Consider the following 19,816-nt stretch of genomic DNA (forward strand, 5'->3'; position numbering starts at 1 on the left):
CAAGGAGGTGCTAGTTTGGTGCATGAAGTCGCCTACAGGTTGGAGCCTGTGAACACTTCTGAGTGGTAGGTTGGTCTAGGATGTTGGGGTATCCATTCAGTTGACTACTAAAGAAACGAGGGCATTGGGGCGTCCTTCCAGTGGATGGAGAATAATTTTTTTCTATAATTCTAGGAAGTTGTTGATTTCATTTCAGTTGGGGCTGAAGATTAAAGAATTTATTAGAAAAACATTCGGTGTTTTTTGACCCAGAGGGGGTTTTCCACCTAAAATTCTTGTGTCTACTGTGTTCTTTTATTTACTGTTATTACTGCATAAACATTAATAATAATTGAAGATTAACTAATGCTCTGAAGATATTTAAAAATGCTAATTGCTAAGGAATATTGATTCACCCCCTCTTAGTATTTCCAATAATTGGTATTAGAGCTTGGTTCCTTCAGTAACAACTTAACCACTGGAAGTCAGTTTTCAGAGCATAGAGATGGGAAAGTCAAAGAAGCAGGTTACAAGGATTTCAAAGGAAGGTACAAGTACAAAAAAATATGAATAAAGTGAGTATTGTGTACCAACCTCCGATTTTGATGCAATTAATTACTGGATATGGGAATCCAAGATGGAAGTACATTTGCAGGCACATGGAGTATGGGAATCAATTGTTTCTCGAAACACATCTACCAACGAAGCTAAAAGGTACAATTCAAAGGCCATGAATGCAATTTTGAATGTTTTTCCAAATTCCATGAAAACAAAAATTGGTCAATGTTCAACAACTAAAGCTCTTTGGGGAAAGCTTCATAATCTATATTCAATAAAGCAATTGTTGAAAATAGCAACAATAAATGTTAAATATAGAAGTGCTAAATTTAGCACTGCTATAAATAGAATTTCGGGATACCTTCTTATTTTAGTTAGTCCCTGAATTAAAATAGAGAAGTAAAAATCCGAATTTGATCTTAGCAGCTATTTGTAAAATAATTAATTAATTCATCTTGAGTTAATTAGTTGTAGAAAATCAAACATGAAGTCTATGTGAAGACATGCAACAGTTTCTCCATTGATTGAGGAATTTATCCATCAGTTAAAGAGATAAAGATGAGTTGTAATTAGTTGGCTCAGTTAACTGAGTCAAGTCTAGTTAGATTAGCTCAAATAGTTTATTGAACTAATTGTGAGTTCAGTTAGTTAATGCATGCATGCATGTAACTGCTGCACTTCAGATAATTGAATATTCTCTCATAAATAACTCATGCATGTCAGTTCAGACAGAGACCCAGTTGAGATCAGATGATGGGACAATGTATTATCAGTTGCAGGAATATTCCATGGAGGATATCTCTTGCATGCAGAAGGAATTCATTCCTTGGAGATTGTGAAGTTACTTCTTCAGTTTAGTGAGTGTGTGATGAGGCCAATCACATAGGTGGCATCATTGGACCCCAAGAAAAAACTGCGCAAGGAAATAGGAGGCTTGGAGGGCTGAGGGAAGGCATATCTAGTGTCTACTCAGTCTGTGAGCTGTATTGTTTGATTGCAGAGAGAGCATGATAGCTTGTGAGCTGATTCTTTTTATAATACTGAACATATTTCCACTTGTATGATAATACAGAGGTTGGGGTTTTAGGTTGAGGCTTTCCTCGGGTTATTCTTCTATGTTCATGTGTGATTGATTTCTCATTCTCAGTTATATGTGTTCTAATTGATCTTGCTCATATTCAATTAAGCTTCTGCAAAGTTTGTTGTAGAAGTAGATCTTGTATTTTGCTTTAGTATATTGCATAATCTATTGATCTACAGTGGGAATTTCTACTTGGTATCAGAGCAAAGATGATCAAAGAAAAAAATGGTACACAAAGAAGGGAGAAGTTCGAAGTTTCAAGTTCATGATCATAGAATTCGAATTCTTATCACATCTCAAAATTCACCAATGGCGTTCAATGATTTAAGGCTCGAGTATGCTCTTGATGGAAGCTCGAATTATATAGTTTGGAAGGATCACATGGAAGCAGTATTAGAGGATAACGGTCTAAAGGACTTCATTGATCAAGAAGTCCCCAAGCTGGCAACATCTGATGCTACAGAATTGGCAGAATGGAAGAAATATGTGGCTAGAGCAAGGAGAATCCTCCCGGAGAGAGTTCGAGACCACATTGTCTCGAGCCTCCATGGGAAGGAGACACTGTTTTCGATGTGGAAAACATTGAAATATCTATAGCATAACAACAACGATCAGAGGAAGCTGGTGCTAAAAGACAAGCTTCGGAAAATCAAGTGTGAAAAGGGTGACACGATCTCTACATATCTGAACAAGCTCACCACTTGCGGGGATGAGCTTGGAAGTGTAGGGATCATGACAGCCGATAATGACATGGTGAGTCTTCCACTCGGTCTTCCTAAGAGCTGGCATAGCTACCAAGACTCGGTTAATAGAAGAGAAAAACTGCGAGTTGGGAACGACTTTGGTCGGATCTGATACAAGAGGAGATAAGAAGAAGCACTAGAGATGGATCCTCATCAAAGAAAGATGATGAGGAAAATATAGCCTTAGCGAGTAAAGTGAGGAAAGGGAAAGGGAAGGCGTCCCATCTCAAATCCAGTTCTTCCCATGGTGGGAAGAAGTTTGACAAATTGAAAGTTCGATGCTTTCATTATCATGAAGTGGGCCATTATGCTACGAATTGTCCACAGAAGAAATCCAAGAAGGGATGCTCGAAGGGATCTGATGGTGAGGCACTGGCTTCACAGTTTGAGTTGGATTTCTCTCTTATCGCATGCATGGTTTCATCCATGGTGGGATGTGTGTGGTACTTGGACGGTGGAGCTTCATTCCACATGTCAGGTGACAAGAATTTTTTCAGTACCTTGGAGGAGAATGATCTCTAGATGATGATCGAGATGGGCTATGATGGAAAGTACGTGTTTCAGGTGAAGGTATGGTTGTGCTTCAGAGAGAGCATGGAGCTCCCCTCACCCTGAATAATGTAAAGTATGTACTAGGTTTGAAGAAGAATCTTGTGTCTATCGCATGCTAGAAGGTAAAGGCTATGATGTAGTCTTTAGTAAAGGAAAGGTATTCCTAAGGCATATCGATACTGGACAGACCAAGCGAATTGAGATTCGAGGAATAATCTCTACAAGCTAGAGGTAGACAACTGTGCTGCATTGAGTTCCAAAGCTGGGGTGGTGCAAAGCCAAGATGTTGGCGAGCTATAGCATAGAAGACTGGGCCACTTGCACCATGGAGCCCTGAAGATCATGCAATAGATTTCTACCGGACTTCCCAAGGGAAAACTGAAGCAGACGAATACATGCAAAGGTTGTACCTTGGGTAAGTATGTGAAATCTTCCTTTCCGAATCGAGATAGTAGAGCTGGAGAAATCTTGGAGCGAGTTCACTCAGATGTTTGTGGACCATTCTCTACAGCCTCCACTGCTAAACAAAGTTACTATGTTATTTTTATTGATGATTTTTCTGGTAGATGCTGTATCTACTTTGTGCAAAAGAAGGATTAGACCTTCTTGAGGTTTTGTGAGTTTAAAGCCTTGGCAGAGAAAGAATCTGGAAAGAAAATAAAAGCCTTGCGTAGCGACAATGGTGGAGAGTATGTCTCTCAATAGTTTAAAGACTTCTGCACTGCAGAAGGAATTAAACGGGAGTTGACGGCACCCCATAGCCCACAACAGAATGGGTGGCTGCAAGGAAGAATAGATCGGTTGTGGGAGCAGCTTGAGCGATTGTTGAGTCATGGAAAAGGTATGCATATGTTATTTATTTCATCATCCTTTTCCTTTAGTTATATCCCTTTTATATCCTAATATGTTAATATATGAAAGGATTATGGTAAGAATGAGGAAATTATCTGTAATTACAATTTAGCTAATCATTCTCCTTCTTTATGTAGGAAAAATATGAAAAAGGACAATGTTAGAAAATTATATATTACAGAGAAATGGAACACATAGAATATTGCATAAATATAAACACTGAAAACACATAAAACCAGAGAGACACAGATATACGTGGTTCACCCAGTTTGGGTTACGTCCACCCTGAACAACCAGTCCTTCCTTTCTATTATCTAACAAAATGAAGAGACACAACCTACAGCAGATCCGCTGTAATATCCTCTGTTTTCTCTCACAATCTCACCTCTCTATTTCTTGCTCAGAGAATACACATCTATTACACAGCCTCAATACAATGCCCTCATACAAAGAGAGGGGTTTCCTTCTAGGACAAAAAACCCTAAACTAAACATAAGTTCTACCGTTAGATCATCTGCCTAATGAACGGTCCAGATTGACTAGAAATTATTATACTTTTACAAGGCAATTTTACATCTGTTTTTAGCTTTAGGGGCACTGCCCTCGAAACCCCCGCCGGACCCCCGCAGGGGGGACAAGTCCCCCCCACACCCCCTCGCATGGAGGGGTGTACAAAATTCCTAGGGTATACATCTGGCTGAAACAAAGACCTCTAAATAATCATGCTCCATACTCAACAGACAACTGTTGTTCCCTAACCAAGGAACAATGAAAAAGCAACAAGCCAAGGAAGGAGTGCGACAATTACAAATAAGGACAAAATGAATCACATGGATCAATGCTAGAAGGGAAAGATGACTGAAGTTGGAAAATTGTGCGAATCCCTCAGGATCTCTTGATCCTGAGGGATCGATTTTACTATTTATCTTTTTACCTCTTTCCCATTATAAAAGGCAACGATTGTAAGCAGAAAGGGGGGAATTACTATTGAGAAATTGTAACTTTTATCACCAACTCTCGCTGTTGAGGAGAGCACAAACTTACTGTATCGATTATGCAATGATTAATATATAAAAACAGTTGTTGTTCCTTTGCATCTATTGAAGTAATCCGATGGTGTTCACTGGCGGCTAAGGGCTCGGCCCTGGTGGATTCACTTGCTGTTCCTGTATCATGCATTTATGATTTTTGTAGTGTGATGGTTTGATTGAACTTCTACTTTCTGCAATTGTATCACTTTGCTATTTCCTATTTTCTAATCTCAACGGAATTGTTCAGTTTATACATTCTGTAGTAATATCGTTGATTTATTTTATTGCTATTTCAGATCTAGTTATTTAGTTAAGCATTTTGTTTTGAGATCATCTACTGTAAAGAGTATTGACTGTTGCTGTCGAAGCTCTCAGATTGAGATCATCTGCTATTTATATTAAGAATTGTGTTTTATTGAGAATAAATCAATTAAAAGAGGAATGAGTTATTACTACTGTATTCTCGACTGATGATTGCTGTTACTTTGATGAATGTCTGATTTTATTTCATTAGAGGATTGAGTTTTCTTTTAATTGCAATTAGGATTTGCTTGCTACATCCATTTACTCTTGAATTTGAAAGAACTATACTACAATTTAGAAGCATTACTCTCTGAGTTAAATAGCCACCACATACTGTGTACACTCTTGAAATAGAAAGACTTGCCCGGATTGATAATTAGTGTGAAGATAATTAGGAGTTAAAAAGGCACCTTTTATCACTTAACATTTTGGCGCCGTTGCCAGGGAGAGTGTAGCAATTTATGAGGAGTAGTGTACATCTGGCGATTTTTGTTGAAGAAGAATTAGGTTTTGAAAACGAAAGGTAAGAACCTGTGTATGGAGCACATAAAATTCCTGCTCCCTCGCCCGCTTTCCAGCAGAATTGTTAAGAACTTAGGGTAGAGGTAAATATTTGAATTGTGTGTATGACTAAGAAGAAAAAACCTGAAAATAATCCAATTCCACTACCCAAACCCGACAAAGCTAAGGGATCAGTGACCCTTGGACGATCAACTTTCATAGATGACATCATAAAGAAAGTCGAATCTCAGCCATCAGTAGGTCCTAGAAAAGTTGCTTCCAGACAACCTATTGGCTCCCTTCAGGCCACAGGCTCACCATTTGTAGCCTTCACTGAGGTCCACAACAAAACAGAAGAGACTGAGCAGAATTTTCAAGAAATTGAAAATTCTCGCCCAATTTCTTTACAAGAAGGGAATTCTAGTAATCTTCGTGAAGGAGGAGGAGAAACAGGGGCAATAGAGAATCCAAGATCCCCTCACGTAATAATTCAACCAGGAACACTCAACATCCCAGATAGAGGGAGTGTTTTTAAGTTTATTCAAGAAGAAGCAGGGGAAACAAAGGAGCCAAGATTCCCCCAGGTGGTAGTTCAGCAAGGAACACTCATTATCCTAGACTAGGGGAGTGCTGTTAAGCTCATTCCCACCCCTTCTAGTCATCCTAGGAATAACCCTCTAGAGATCCTAGAAGGGTATTGGCACATATTTGATCAAATGGCCAACAACCCACAAACACCTCAGACCTCCACATTGCAGTATCCCATCGTTGACATAGCGGTCAACGCACCTATGAAAGCCATCCCTCTCCAAAATATTCCTACCTTTCATGGGCTGACATCAGAGGATCTAGACGCATTCCTATTTGAGTTTCATGTATTGTGTCAGGGGTATGAGTATACCACCGACCCCCAAAAACTAAAGCTATTTCCCTCTACATTGAAAGGAGCAACCTTGCAATGGTTTATAGGATTAGGTGGAGGCACAATAAACAATTGGGAACAAATGAAAACCACTTTCCTAAAAAGTATTAGGACTACTGTAGATCTAGGGAATTGAAAGACGAAATATTCCAGATGGTAGCAAGACCAAGTGAAATATCAGAAGAATATGTGGAACGATTTCAATATAACCTTCAGCGGTCTCCCTATGCAACTCTGCCTTTACTTGATAATGTGCTGAAAACTACACTAATTAAAGGAATGAAAGAACAATAGATAGAAACATTAAATATTATGGGTAAAGGTGATATATATCAGGAGAATTATGCTGACATCATTAATTTGTGTATCAGGTGTTCAAGAGGCAGCACGAGATTGAAGCCAGCAGAACGAGACATGACTACGAGGAACAATAAAATATCTGGTGGAGGTATAACTCGTGCAGAAATTGGCAACCTATTAGAGGATTTCAAAACAGATATTTTGGGAACTCTGACAACACAATTGGACATTATGCAAGCCAAACAAAAGCAGGCAGAAGCAAAACAAAACTTGGTGATATTCTATCCTAGATTCAGAAAGAAGCATAGTCACAAAGAGTGCCTGTTGGATATGGTGAAAACCTGCGCCATATGTACGAAAGATCACACTACAGAAAGCTACCCATCACTCCTAGGTCTAAAAGCAGTCTATAAGGAGGCAGAAAAAGAAACAGAACCAGTGTACTTGTTAAATCAGCATCGCCAATGGCAACCACAACAAACAGGTATGCCAACTGATCCATCTTCTTTCTTTCAAAATCCACAATATAATTCGCAACAATACCCGGGAGCCATGTGGCAGAATCAACCACCTTTTTCCAATTGGTCAATGTTGGACACCTAATCCTAAATGGTTAGTGTGGAAGTTGAATGGACAAAAGCAGTCCAAGAGACCTTGGGATCTGAAACCCAAGAGTCACATAATGTACTATAAATGTATATCTTCTGTTAATAAAAATGTATTGCATGTTTTATCTTTCATATCCTTCTTGCTGTCCATGTGTGTCTGACATGGTATCAGAGCCATGATGTGTGTCCTGTGTAGTTTTTTCATGGTTTAGCAACTGGTCTGAGTTGCCTTGAATAATGCTGGCCTAGTCTTCATTACCTGCGGCCTATTTCCCTGACAAAACTGTGATTTTAAACTGTTGGGCTTCCATATACGCCACTGGCCTCCATTGATTGTCCACACCTGCGCTGCCCTGACATATTCCATTTATGATTCCTGCGCTTCTCTGATCATAAACATTTCATATTCTCGGAATGATGTTCATCAGTTACATTCGAATTCTGTCTGCCATATTCCCTTGAAACTGCTGTTGCTTAAAACCTGACATACGTTTGAACCGTGGACGCTTGTGTTACAGTGTGTGGGGTCTGTCATATTCCATTTATCAGACCTGTGTCTGACATTACCTGCATTCTGAATAATTTCTCATTTGAATCAGTGTGTAGCGGTTTTGGACGGCCATACAGCTCCAGCAAAGTGTATCAGTGCAAGCATTGATGATTTGTTGAACGCTGCCTGACAAAGAATTGTAGAGGAAGTCTATGATATTGCAGAGCCTGCGAAAGAAAAAAAAAACTTGTAACTGCTCAAGCGCCGACTGATCTAGTGATTCCGGTTCAGATGCAGCAAATTGGCTGGGTGTAGAAAGTCTTCTGGGCGTATGTATATCAGATGGTATCGATATACGTGTGGAGTGGCAATCGCACGGTTTGATGCATATATCTGCGCAAAACCTGCATTCTTTAGTGTTTTCCGCGTGAAAACTCGGATTCTAGGTACATTTTCATTATATTAACCTGCATTCTTCAGTTGATTTGGCGTGAAAACTCGGATTCTAGAGTCGAGAATTTCCTACAAATATCCTTGTGCTCGGGTGTTTAAGGTGATATCTCGTTCCCTTTCATTACCAGCTCTCCGAACTGTAGGGGACAGAGTTGAGGCATATTTTTGGAGTGCATGAGATAGAACAAATCTGCCAGGCGTTTTAGTAGATTATCGTTCTCATTCTTACTTCCGCCATTACCATAATATTGGAGTAACTTATTTCTGAAAGGAGCGGCAGAGTTAACCAGATACCAATATCGTTCCGTTAATAGTACGATATAGCAGAGCTGCAGTAGGGGAGCCTTAATCCTCTATCATCGATATAGACAGTGCATTGTAGAGTTCGACTCAGGAAAAGATGAAGCGATGAGAATTTGACTCCGTCAAAGATGATGAAGCGACTATTCAGTTAAGAAGAAGAAGGCAGCCCCTGGCATATGAGAAGTTAGGGCAAATGAAGAAGAGAGGTGATGTAATTAACGAAAATATCACAAAATTGGACACGGAGCTCTAAATATACAAAGAGCCGCTGAAGAAGACTCGAGTCGTTCTTCTTAGAACGCTATCAAATCACGGGCTATGCTAGTACTCAAGCAGAAAATAGATCTGACCGAGAACTGAGACTTGGATACTCAGTGTGGTAGTGCTTCTCAAGTGGTGTTGCTGCGGAAACGTGGGATAGAATACAACCTTAGGTGGTGGTCTGTTATGTATTTGCATGGATTGTATGAACGCTTGTCTGACCGTAAAACTGTCACTTGAGCCAAGAGAAACCCATGCGTTGATGTATCTCCTGTTGCATGGTGCATTGATCAATGGTATCTTGGTCATATATATATACGAGGTACGCTAGTGATTGAAGTGTTGCCGCTGAGGACTGTTGTGGGTGCTGAGAAGTGTTGCCGCTGAGGACTGTTGAGAGTGCCGCTGTGAGTGTGCTGCTGCGGGAGTGGAAACGTATCAGAATGCTGATGATATATATCTCTGTTCACCGGTTAGTTCGCTATGAGATTCGAACGAGTGACTAATCCTCTGGTTCGCATTTCCATTTTGCCCGTCCAGATTTTATTTCCTTTTAATATGAGCTAAGCACGCTTGCCTACGGTGTTCGGTCATACCTAACTCCTATTTTGAGGGGTTTATGTTGAAAAGGCCGAGGCTGTGAATAAAAATCAGAGCGTGGAATGAAGGTTTCACTAGTAGTATCTATAGTAATGCGTGCTTGCTTTAACAAGCATCTAGGCGGATCAATGAAATAAGCAAAAAAAAAAAATATATACAGGTCTGTCTTCATAATTATACCATATATTTGTATCATTGAAACTTGAAATAGCCACTGCTGCCTATGAGGGAACCTATGTGTTGTTTTCATCGCTGATATATGCGCTGTTTTTAAATATTGGTTTTTGGCATCACGCTCTTGCATCCGCTTTCTGCTTTTATTGTGGATTCCTGAAAGTCTGTGTCGAGGGTTCATCACTTGCTGGAATATCACAGTCACCAGAGGACAAGTTTTGGGAAAGAAGGGAACATATTTCCATTAGGCTATGAATTATATTTGAATGTTGGACACGTTTTTCTCCCATAAAAAGCTGCCTTCAGTAAAATCGTGACCTGGGTAACTGAGCGTATAGATTTCTGGGCACATTCTTGTCATAACTAAGTTCATACACTTGCTGGAGAGTATTCTTGTACACAGTATTGCAAGCTGATTGATTTGAAGTTGTTGCCATAAGTTTATTTGGTGTCCATCTTTTCCTCATTGTTTTACTATCTTTTGAGGTTAGAAATGGCTCCAATCGGTGCAATATTAGAGTTAGTGGACAATCTAATACTCTCTAGTATGAATAATACAGTCAAAATCAGCAAGGATTTTCTCACCGAAATTCATAGTTGTTTGCAAAATGTACAAGAAAAGATCGATTTTTTGCAGCTTGAATCACAGCTACAGCAAGAAGAGCTACATCAAAATAGACATCATTCTGAACCTGTTTCTGTTCAGAACATTGAGACTGCAACCCATCAGAAGCAAGTCAATAAAGCAGATTTAATACCCAATAAAGCAACAGTTGTAAATGCAGATGCAGAAACTCAGTCTGCACTTCCCAAGCCCATCATCAGACCTTGGGAACAACTTGTCCACAACAAGCACAGAACTGGTCTTGGATATGATAAGGACTTGTCCTTTCATATTCCAGACTACGCCAAGTCCATTCAGTTTCAGAGTGCTGGATTCATTCATGACAGTTCACTTGCTCCTCATGACAGTTCACCTTCAGCTGTTCCAGATTCTGCCCCTCTTCCACAGCAACAACAACAACAAAAACAACAGATTGAGAAATGCCAACACTGTGACCGAGTTGGCCATTTGAAAGATCACTGTTTTGATCTTCATCCATGTAAGCACTGTCATAAAACCAGCCATTCTTCACACAGATGCTTCAAAAACAAACGTCCTGCAAGAACAAAGATTCATCTTGGATGGATCGCTTCTTGGCAATGGGCATCAACAACCAAGAAGATATTCCAAACACATGTCAGAACTTGTTCCAGAATATTGAACAGTCTTGCAGTTGAGTTTTCTCCATCTTCTCACCTTGTATCTGACAGGGGGGGAAATGATGGTCATCTACAAGCCTCAAAGTCACATCAAGCGAGCCTGAGCCACAACCTGCCACACCAATTTCAGAGTTGTAGCCAGAGACAAAGATGCCCCTGAACATGCCTTCAGTTGGAAATCTGGGACACTTCCTCTAGCAGAAGACTCCAGCTTCTTGCCAGTTTTGGAAGAATTCCAGGAATTACAGAGTTGTTGGTCATCCTTAAACCATCACAGATTGAGAACACTTCCTCTAGCAGAAGACACCAGCTTCTTGCCAGTTTTGGAAGAGTTCCAGGAATTGCATTAAGCATTCTAGAGTTGTTGGTCATCCTTAAACCATCACAGGTGAGACCTCCCTTTTATGGTTGAAGGTTTCCCTCTTTAAAACAATAGGATCACTTCCTCTAGCAGAAAACTTCAGTTTCTTGCCAGTTTTGGAAGAGTTCTGGGAACTGCACTAAGCATTCCAGTGTTGGTGGTCATCCTTAAACCACTGCCCTTTATACCAACATTTCATAGAGCACATTCAGCCTAGTGCTGCCATGCATTTTTTGCACATTTTGTATTACAGCTCTCTTCTTGGACTCATACATAACCCTTCGGATTAAGGGGGGGAATGTTGGACACCTAATCCTAAATGGTTAGTGTGGAAGTTGAATGGAAAAAAGCAGTCCAAGAGACCTTGGGATCTGAAACCCAAGAGTCACATAATGTACTATAAATGTATATCTTCTGTTAATAAAAATGTATTGCATGTTTTATCTTTCATATCCTTCTTGCTGTCCATGTGTGTCTGACAGTCACAACAACCATTCCCTATGCCACCCTGGCCCAACCAATCAAATCAAAATAACAATTGGCCAAACTCCTCTTACTTCCCACCGTTTTGGCAAAATAATGCATATCAATCCTAATGGCCACCCTCAACTTCATAGAACCAGAATTGGCAGTCAAGCTAGCATAGACCTACAAATCAACTAGCAAGAACAATCCCCCTACCTGAACCCACACTGCCAACACCCTACACATTGCAACAAAACCCTCAGACCAACCTACGACCGCAGCTCCCAGCCCAACCCAACTTGAACCCCAATAACATACCAGTTCAATCTGTGCAAATTATTGAAGGAATAGAGCCAGAAACCGAGTTAAGGGAGTGCAATGACCTTCAATTAAGATCTGGGTGGATAATAGAAACAGAGGGGGATAAAAATGTACAAATTGAAGATCCGTTACCTGTAGAACAAGCACCACAAGAAGAGAACATTGTTAGACAGAAAACTCATGATCAAGCAACCACCTCTTCTCCACCATTCCCATAAAGATTAATCATACCTCGCCCAATTGAACATCCTGATTTTGATCTTCTGGGAGAATTGAAAATTCTGTGTATAAAAATACCACTCCTCCAGGCTATTCAAGACATCCCAATTCATGCAAAAACTATTAAGGAATTATGTATTAAAAAGCCAAAGAGGAAAATAAAAACAACTCCAACTGTCCATGTAGTCGGTACCTTATTTGATTTACTATCAGGGAGAGAAACACTTGTAAAATATGAGGACCCAAGAAATCTTATAGTCACAGTGCAAATAAATGGATGCTCCTTCCCCAATGCATTAGTCGATTTAGGAGTAGCAATCAATATTCTTACAACCACAACTTGTCAAAAGTTTGGCATTACATCCTTGGGCCCAACCAGGACCTTGTTGGAATTGGCTGACCGATTGGTAGTCAAACCATAATGCACATTACAGGATGTAATGGTGTCTGTAGACTCTTGGGAATACCCTGTAGACTTTCTGATCATCAATCCTAGAAACCAACTCGATGGACATCCCTTAATTCTAGGCAGACCTTGGCTAGCAACCACGGATGCTTACATAAGCTGTCGAACAGGCAACATGACTATAGCAAGATGAAGCAATGTAAAGAATTTAGCCTTATATCCTCCAACTCAGCCAAGTTTAACAATAATCAAAACCAGAAAACAACCTGTATCATATCTAACTGAAAACATTAGATCACTGCTAACCATAGAAGATGCTCTCGAATTTAAGGATCAAATAGAAGATGACATCATTAACACCTACATTAACCAACCAGAAGCCAGATCCCATCTAAAATGTCACATGATCGAAGCAACATTCGATAGCAAAATAGAAGAAGATCCTCTAAAAGATATTAACGATCAATCAATACCAACCACCTCTGTTTATAACAACAAAACCATAGAAATTGAGCTAGGAAAAACTTTGAATATTAACAAAAACCTGACTGCTGACCAAGAGCAGAAACTTGTTCAACTTCTGAGAAAATATAAAGATGCCTTTGCATGGGATTACCCAGATATGAAAGGGATTGATCCCCAACTATGCATGCACCACATTTATACAGAGAAGGATACCAGGTCCATTCGACAACATCAACGGAGGTTAAATCCTCATCTTAAAGATATTGTTAAAACTGAACTACAAAAATTTCTAGATGTAAACTTTATCTACCCAATATCTGACAACAAGTGTGTCTCTCCATTAGTAGTGGTGCTGAAGAAGAATGGAAAGTGTCATATATGTGTTGACTATAGAGAGCTTAATAAAGCAACCCAAAAAGACCATTTTCCCCTTCCGTTCATTGACCAGGTCTTGGACACATTGGCAGGAAAAAAATTCTTTTCTTTCCTAGATGGCTTCAATGGATACAATCAAATTCAGATTGCCCCTGAAGATCAGGATAAGACTACCTTTACCTGCCCTTGGGGAACATTCGCTTACAGGGTCCTACCTTTTGGGCTGTGCAATGCACCTGCCACATTTTAGAGGGCTATACTCAACATTTTTTCAGATCTGATAAATGAAGGGCTCGAGGTGTACATGGATGAATTTACACCTTATGGAGATGACTTCGAGCCAGCACTACAAACATTAGAGAAAGTTTTGCAAATATGCATTGCCACCAAACACTGTTTAAGCAATGAAAAATGCCATGTGATGATGACCGAGGGCCTCATCTTGGGTCACTATATCTCAGCAGCTGGAATCCAAGTAGATCCAGCAAAAATTCAAATAATTCTTTTAATACCTACCCCTTCCACACAAACAGAGGTATGTAGTTTTTTGGGATTTTCTGGTTATTATAGAAGGTTTATAAATTTTTTTTCTCAGATTGCTACACCGTTATATGCACTAACATGAAATATTGATTTCATTTGGACAAATAAATGTGACAACACTTTTGAAGATTTAAAACGGCTTGTATCAATAGCCCCAATATTAAGGGGCCCAAACTGGGATTTTCCATTCCAAATTTCATCCGACGCTTTAGACACAGCCATTGGAGCAGTTCTCGGCCAGGAAGAAGATAAAAAGCCATATGCAATATACTATATTAGCAAAAATCTATCTCCTGCTGAATTAAATTATACTGTTACTGAAAAAGAATTTTTGGCTGTAATCTATGCTATCAATAAATTCAGACATTATATAATAGGATACCCTGTGGTTTTATACACTGATCACTCTGTTATTAAATATCTAGCCAATAAACCTGTTACAAATGGAATAGTGACAATATGGTTGATTTTTTTGCAAGAATTTGATATAACAATTAAAGATCGACCAGGAAAAGAAAATCCAGTAGCAGACTTCCTTTCACGAATGCCAAAGACAGATGACTCGGTAGTAGTAGAAGACCAGTTTCCAGATGAACATTTATTTGCTGTAACTGTGAAAACACTATGGTACGCAGATGTCACAAATTATTTGGCAGTGGGCAAATTACTCAAGCATCTGACTCCTAATGAAAGAAAACAAATAGTACAACGTAGCATGCGATTCTCTTAGATCGGGGGCTATTTATTTCATACAGGAGCTGATATGCACATTAGAAGATGTGCCAGGGAAGATGAAGTTTTCGACATTCTAAAAGCGTGCCATGATGGGCCGTGCGGCGGACATTTTGCAAATCATAGGACTGGTCACAAAGTTTTACAGATGGGCTATTATTGGCCCACCATTTTTAAAGATGCCAAGAAGTTTGTCTAGGCATGTGATAGTTGCCAAAGAATGGGACTTCCTGGGCAGTCTGATGTGATGCCCCTGCACCCACAGATAGTCATTGAAACTTTTGAGTGATGGACGTTAGACTTCATTGGTCCAATAAACCCATCCTCTAATCAAAAGACATATATATTAGTTGCAACAGAGTATGTTACTAAATGGGTGGAGGCAGAGGCACTACCAAGGGCAACAGAGGATTCGGTAATCCACTTTCTTTTCCAACTATTAGTGCGATATGGCTTGCTTAGAGAGGTAATTATGGATGGAGGGCCACAATTCACAGGCCATAAGATCGCTGCAACATTAAAGAATTATCATATCACGCACAGAATCACGACTCCATACCACCCATAGGCAAATGGCTAGGTAGAAAGCACCAATAAAGTGATCGAGGCAATACTCACAAAGACAGTTGCATCACATAAACGTGACTGGGCTACCTAATTTCTAGAAGCACTGTGGGCATACCATACAACATGGAGAAATACCACGGGATATTCCCCATACCAATTAGTGTTTGGAAAAGAACCTATCTTCCCAATTGAATTTGAAATCCAGACATTGAGGATAGCTCAGGAGGTAGGCTTGGACTTAAACGAGGCACAAATTAATAGGCTACATCAAATCAATGAATTGGATGAAATCCGGCTATCAGCTCTTCAGCACACTGCACTGATCCAACAACAAAGAGCGAAATGACATGATGCCCTTATTAAAAAGAAGATCTTCCACGAAGGAGATTTGGCACTCCTGTATGATTCTAGGTTCCAGGATTTCCCCGGAAAACTCCAGACCAGATGGTTAGGACCTTATGAGATACAAAAGGTGCATGATAATGGCACCATCACATTAGCCACCATTGATGGGTCTGGCTACTCTTTTAAAGCGAATGGACATCAAGTATGACTTTATCACAAACCGCTTACCAGGGAGTCCTTTTGCCAACAGTTATGGGAATATTCCACCATACAAATTCTCGCTGAGGAGGGCAACCCATCCTCAGCATTAACCCAGTGAATAATTCATTTGTTTTTGAAATTTGTATATAAATTTTTCTTTCTATTTTGATTGAATTTGCTTGTATAAACTGTAATTTTTTTTTTTTTTTTTTCCTTTTGTTGTTCCCTTTAAGGAACAACTGCTGTTCCCTCCAAAGAATAACTACCATTCCCTTTAAGGAACAACAATTTTGTGTATAGCTTTTCGTGCTGTTCCCTTTAAGGAACAATTGTTGTTCCCTCTAAGGAACAACTGTCGTTTTCTCTAAGGAACAACAATCTCTTGCATATTTGATTTTCGTGTTGTTCCCTTTAAGGAACAGTTGCTGTTCCCTCTAAGGAACAACTGCCATTCCCTTTGAGGAACAACAGTCTCCTGCATATTTGATTTTTGTGTTGTTCCCTTTAAGGAACAGTTTCTGTTCCCTCTAAGGAACAACTATCGTTCCCTTTAAGGAACAACAGTTCCATGTGTACTTTCTTTTGCTGTTCTATTTAAGGAACAACTACTATTCGATGTAAGGAACAGCTGCCGTTCCATCTAAGGAACAATAGTTCCCTGTATATTCGATTTTCGTGCTGTCCCATTTAAGTAACAACAGCCGTTCCCTCTAAGGAACAACATTGTCGTATGCATTTGATTTTTACTGTTCCCTTCAAGGAATAGTTGTTGTTCACTCTAAGGAACTGTTATCACCCCAAGAAACTCTCTTAGGTTGTATCTCGGAGATGCTCGGGAACATTACAAAACTCAACTAAATGTTGGAAATGGATGAATGGAAGGAATGATGCTTGTTCAAGCCAGATAACCACTTCTACTATGCTTAACTCCAGACATGGGTGAACACCCGCAGACTACAAGGCTTTAGACCACCAATTACTCATAGTTTAAGGAATTAGGTGAACATGGAGAATAGTGACCACACCACCAGATGCACATGACCATGTGATGGCTGGCTGCAACCAGTAAAAAGGTCTGCAAATATATTTCCTAATGCATAGACAGGATGACAGCTCTCTGGCAGTAAGTTAACAGAAACCTGCATAACACATTCAACAATACATACTAGACTTCAACACAGAGGTAGGCTGACAACTCCTCTAATGCGAAACATCCAGAGTACATGAAAACTACATAACAGGCACATCCTAGAAGAGAATAGAAGTGGAAAGTGAGCAATTAACAACAAAAGAAGCTTGTATTAGCTGAAAATGAAGACCAGACGCTGCAAGTATCAAAGTATTTATAGTCTCCAGAAGTTGAACCTTACATCAAAACAACAACCATCAACCCTGATTACATCTGTGTTATGGGTATATATGGAGTTTGATTACAAAGATATGCTGCTGTTCTATGCGTGGAGGGGTCATAATTGACCACCAACCACTTTAACTCTCTGAAAGAGTCTCTACTACAATCTGCTTGCTTTAATGAATGAATTTGATCTTTTCTGATGCTTTGCTGTACTTCTCGAGCAGGTGGAGTGTAATATGGATGAAATTCCATAACTGCTAATTGTGTTTACCTGCTCGAGGCTGGTCCTTTCTTTCTCGGCCATTCTTTCTCTCGAAAGCGGTTGTTGAGGAGCAAATGCGCCGGGTACTGGATACTGGCCTCCTTCTTCCTTTGGATGCACAGGACAGGCTATGGACGTGAAGACTGCATGGCAGACGAATGAGCAGGACGGGAACAAATATCAGCCATTGTATCATGTAGATGGATGATACGGTTCAGCGGGAGAAATCGGGAGGAAACTGGCAGAAATAGGATCAAACAAACGTGAGTCGTCAGATCGTGGGTGGACAGATCCGACGGCCATCGGGCAGAAGAGTAGCATGGGAGATAACGAGCGGGGACGGTAAAATGGGCGGTAAGCGGTATGTATCACACCGCTTTTGGTGGGTGAGCGGTAATCGTACAAGGGCGAGCGATCACAATCATCGGGTGACGTGTGGCAGATGTGACGGGATGAAAACCACTTTATCGCGAGTTAATGCGCGGGTAGCTTGTGGGCTCGGGAGGTGCGAATGTAGTCAGATTGCGCGTATGAACGAAGAAGATTGGTTTGTGGGAGATATGAGAGTGAAATGGGCATGGGCTGTGGGATCTTGTCGGGACTGATCGGACGGCGGAGGAGTGATTGGACGAGTCACTTTATCGGGTGTGACGGGAGTCATCGGATCGGCTTTTTCCTTTGATAACTTTATGCCTTTACGTCGGGCGATTTGCGATAGTGATTAGATCGCATCGCAATATCGCATCGACGGAAGTCAAGGGGCGTAGCCTTATACACATGGATGCAATTTGCGATAGCGACTAAAGCTCGGACCCGATAAAGGAATTAACTGTTTTTAAGACTGATGAAGGGCATCACAATATCGCATCAGCGGAAGTCAAGGGGTGTAGCCTTATACACATGGATGCGATTTGCGATAGCGACTAAAGCTCGGACCCAATAAAGGGATTAACTGTTTTAAAGACTGTTGTGAGAGGGAAACGATGGGTGAAAAGCACACGGTCATGTGATCGTGGTCTTATGGGTTTAAACTTTGTGCCCGGGGACCTGAGGGAAAGCGGGTTTAACCAGTTTTTTGGAGGACAACAGAGATAGTGAGGGCTATGAGAGTATAAGGAAAATGAAGGAGAAGAAGGAAACAGACTGTTGCAAGCTCCTTTTTTGCATAAACACACGACCAAGCTAGTATTTGGTCCTCCAAATGCTGAAGTATGTAGCAGAGCTAGCACTGGCTCTTTCTGGGGATGAGATCTTCCCTGTGAGGTCTCAAGAACTTGTAGATCAACGCCTTTTTGATGAAAACAAATTAACAAAATTCCAAGTGTTCCATTGGGCATGGAGTCTGACTGAACCTACACTAAAACTGATAAAATAAAATATTTACAACTTTAAGGCCAAAAGACCTTAAATCACATAAATTTTCAGAAAACGCCCATTAATTGGGCCATCAAAAACTACTTCTCCTCCCATACTTTTCAGTATGAAGGTGTTGTTCCCTTGAATCTGAGAAATGATAAAAGGCCCTACCAGAAAGCATCAAACTTCCCATGATTGTCTTTTTTTTCTTTTAGTGTGTCCCACTTCAAAACCAAATTTCCAACTTGAGAATTATCTGTTTTTGTCCCTTTGTCAAAAGCTTCCTTGATCTTCTTCTAATGTGCTGCAGCTTTTTCAACCAGCTGTTCTCTGATTTGGTGTACCTCTGCTAAATCAATGATCCTTTTTGCCATGTCTTCTTCATCATTCTGTTCTTCTTGCAGGAACTTTGCCATAGGGAGAATCAACTGAATTGGGAACATAGCCTTGGTGCCATATACCAGCTTGAATGGAGAATTCCTGTGGACTTCTTAATGGTCACTCTGTCAGCCCACAATGCATATCTAAGCTTAGAATCCTAGTTCTTTTTGTTGTCTTTCAGCAGCTTTTTAATTACCCTGATCAGGCTTTTGTTTGAAGATTCTGCTAAACCATTGCCTTGAGGATAATATGAGGTGGAATGAACCAGTTTAATGCCCATTGAATCACACATATCCACCAATTCTTTTGCCCTAAAGGTTGCTGCATTATCTGTGACTAATTTATGTGGACAACCAAATCTGGTAAAGATATGCTCTGTCAAAAACTTCATGACCACATTATGATCAGCCTTTCTGGTCGAGATTGCTTCAATCCACTAAGTGAAATAATCAGTGGCTACTAGGACCCATCTGTGTTGGCCATTGGAAT

Source organism: Pinus tabuliformis, chromosome 8 (genome assembly GCF_031772625.1).
Source record: "Pinus tabuliformis cultivar Carrire ecotype Pingquan chromosome 8, CPIR1, whole genome shotgun sequence".
Classification (NCBI taxonomy): domain Eukaryota; kingdom Viridiplantae; phylum Streptophyta; class Pinopsida; order Pinales; family Pinaceae; genus Pinus; species Pinus tabuliformis.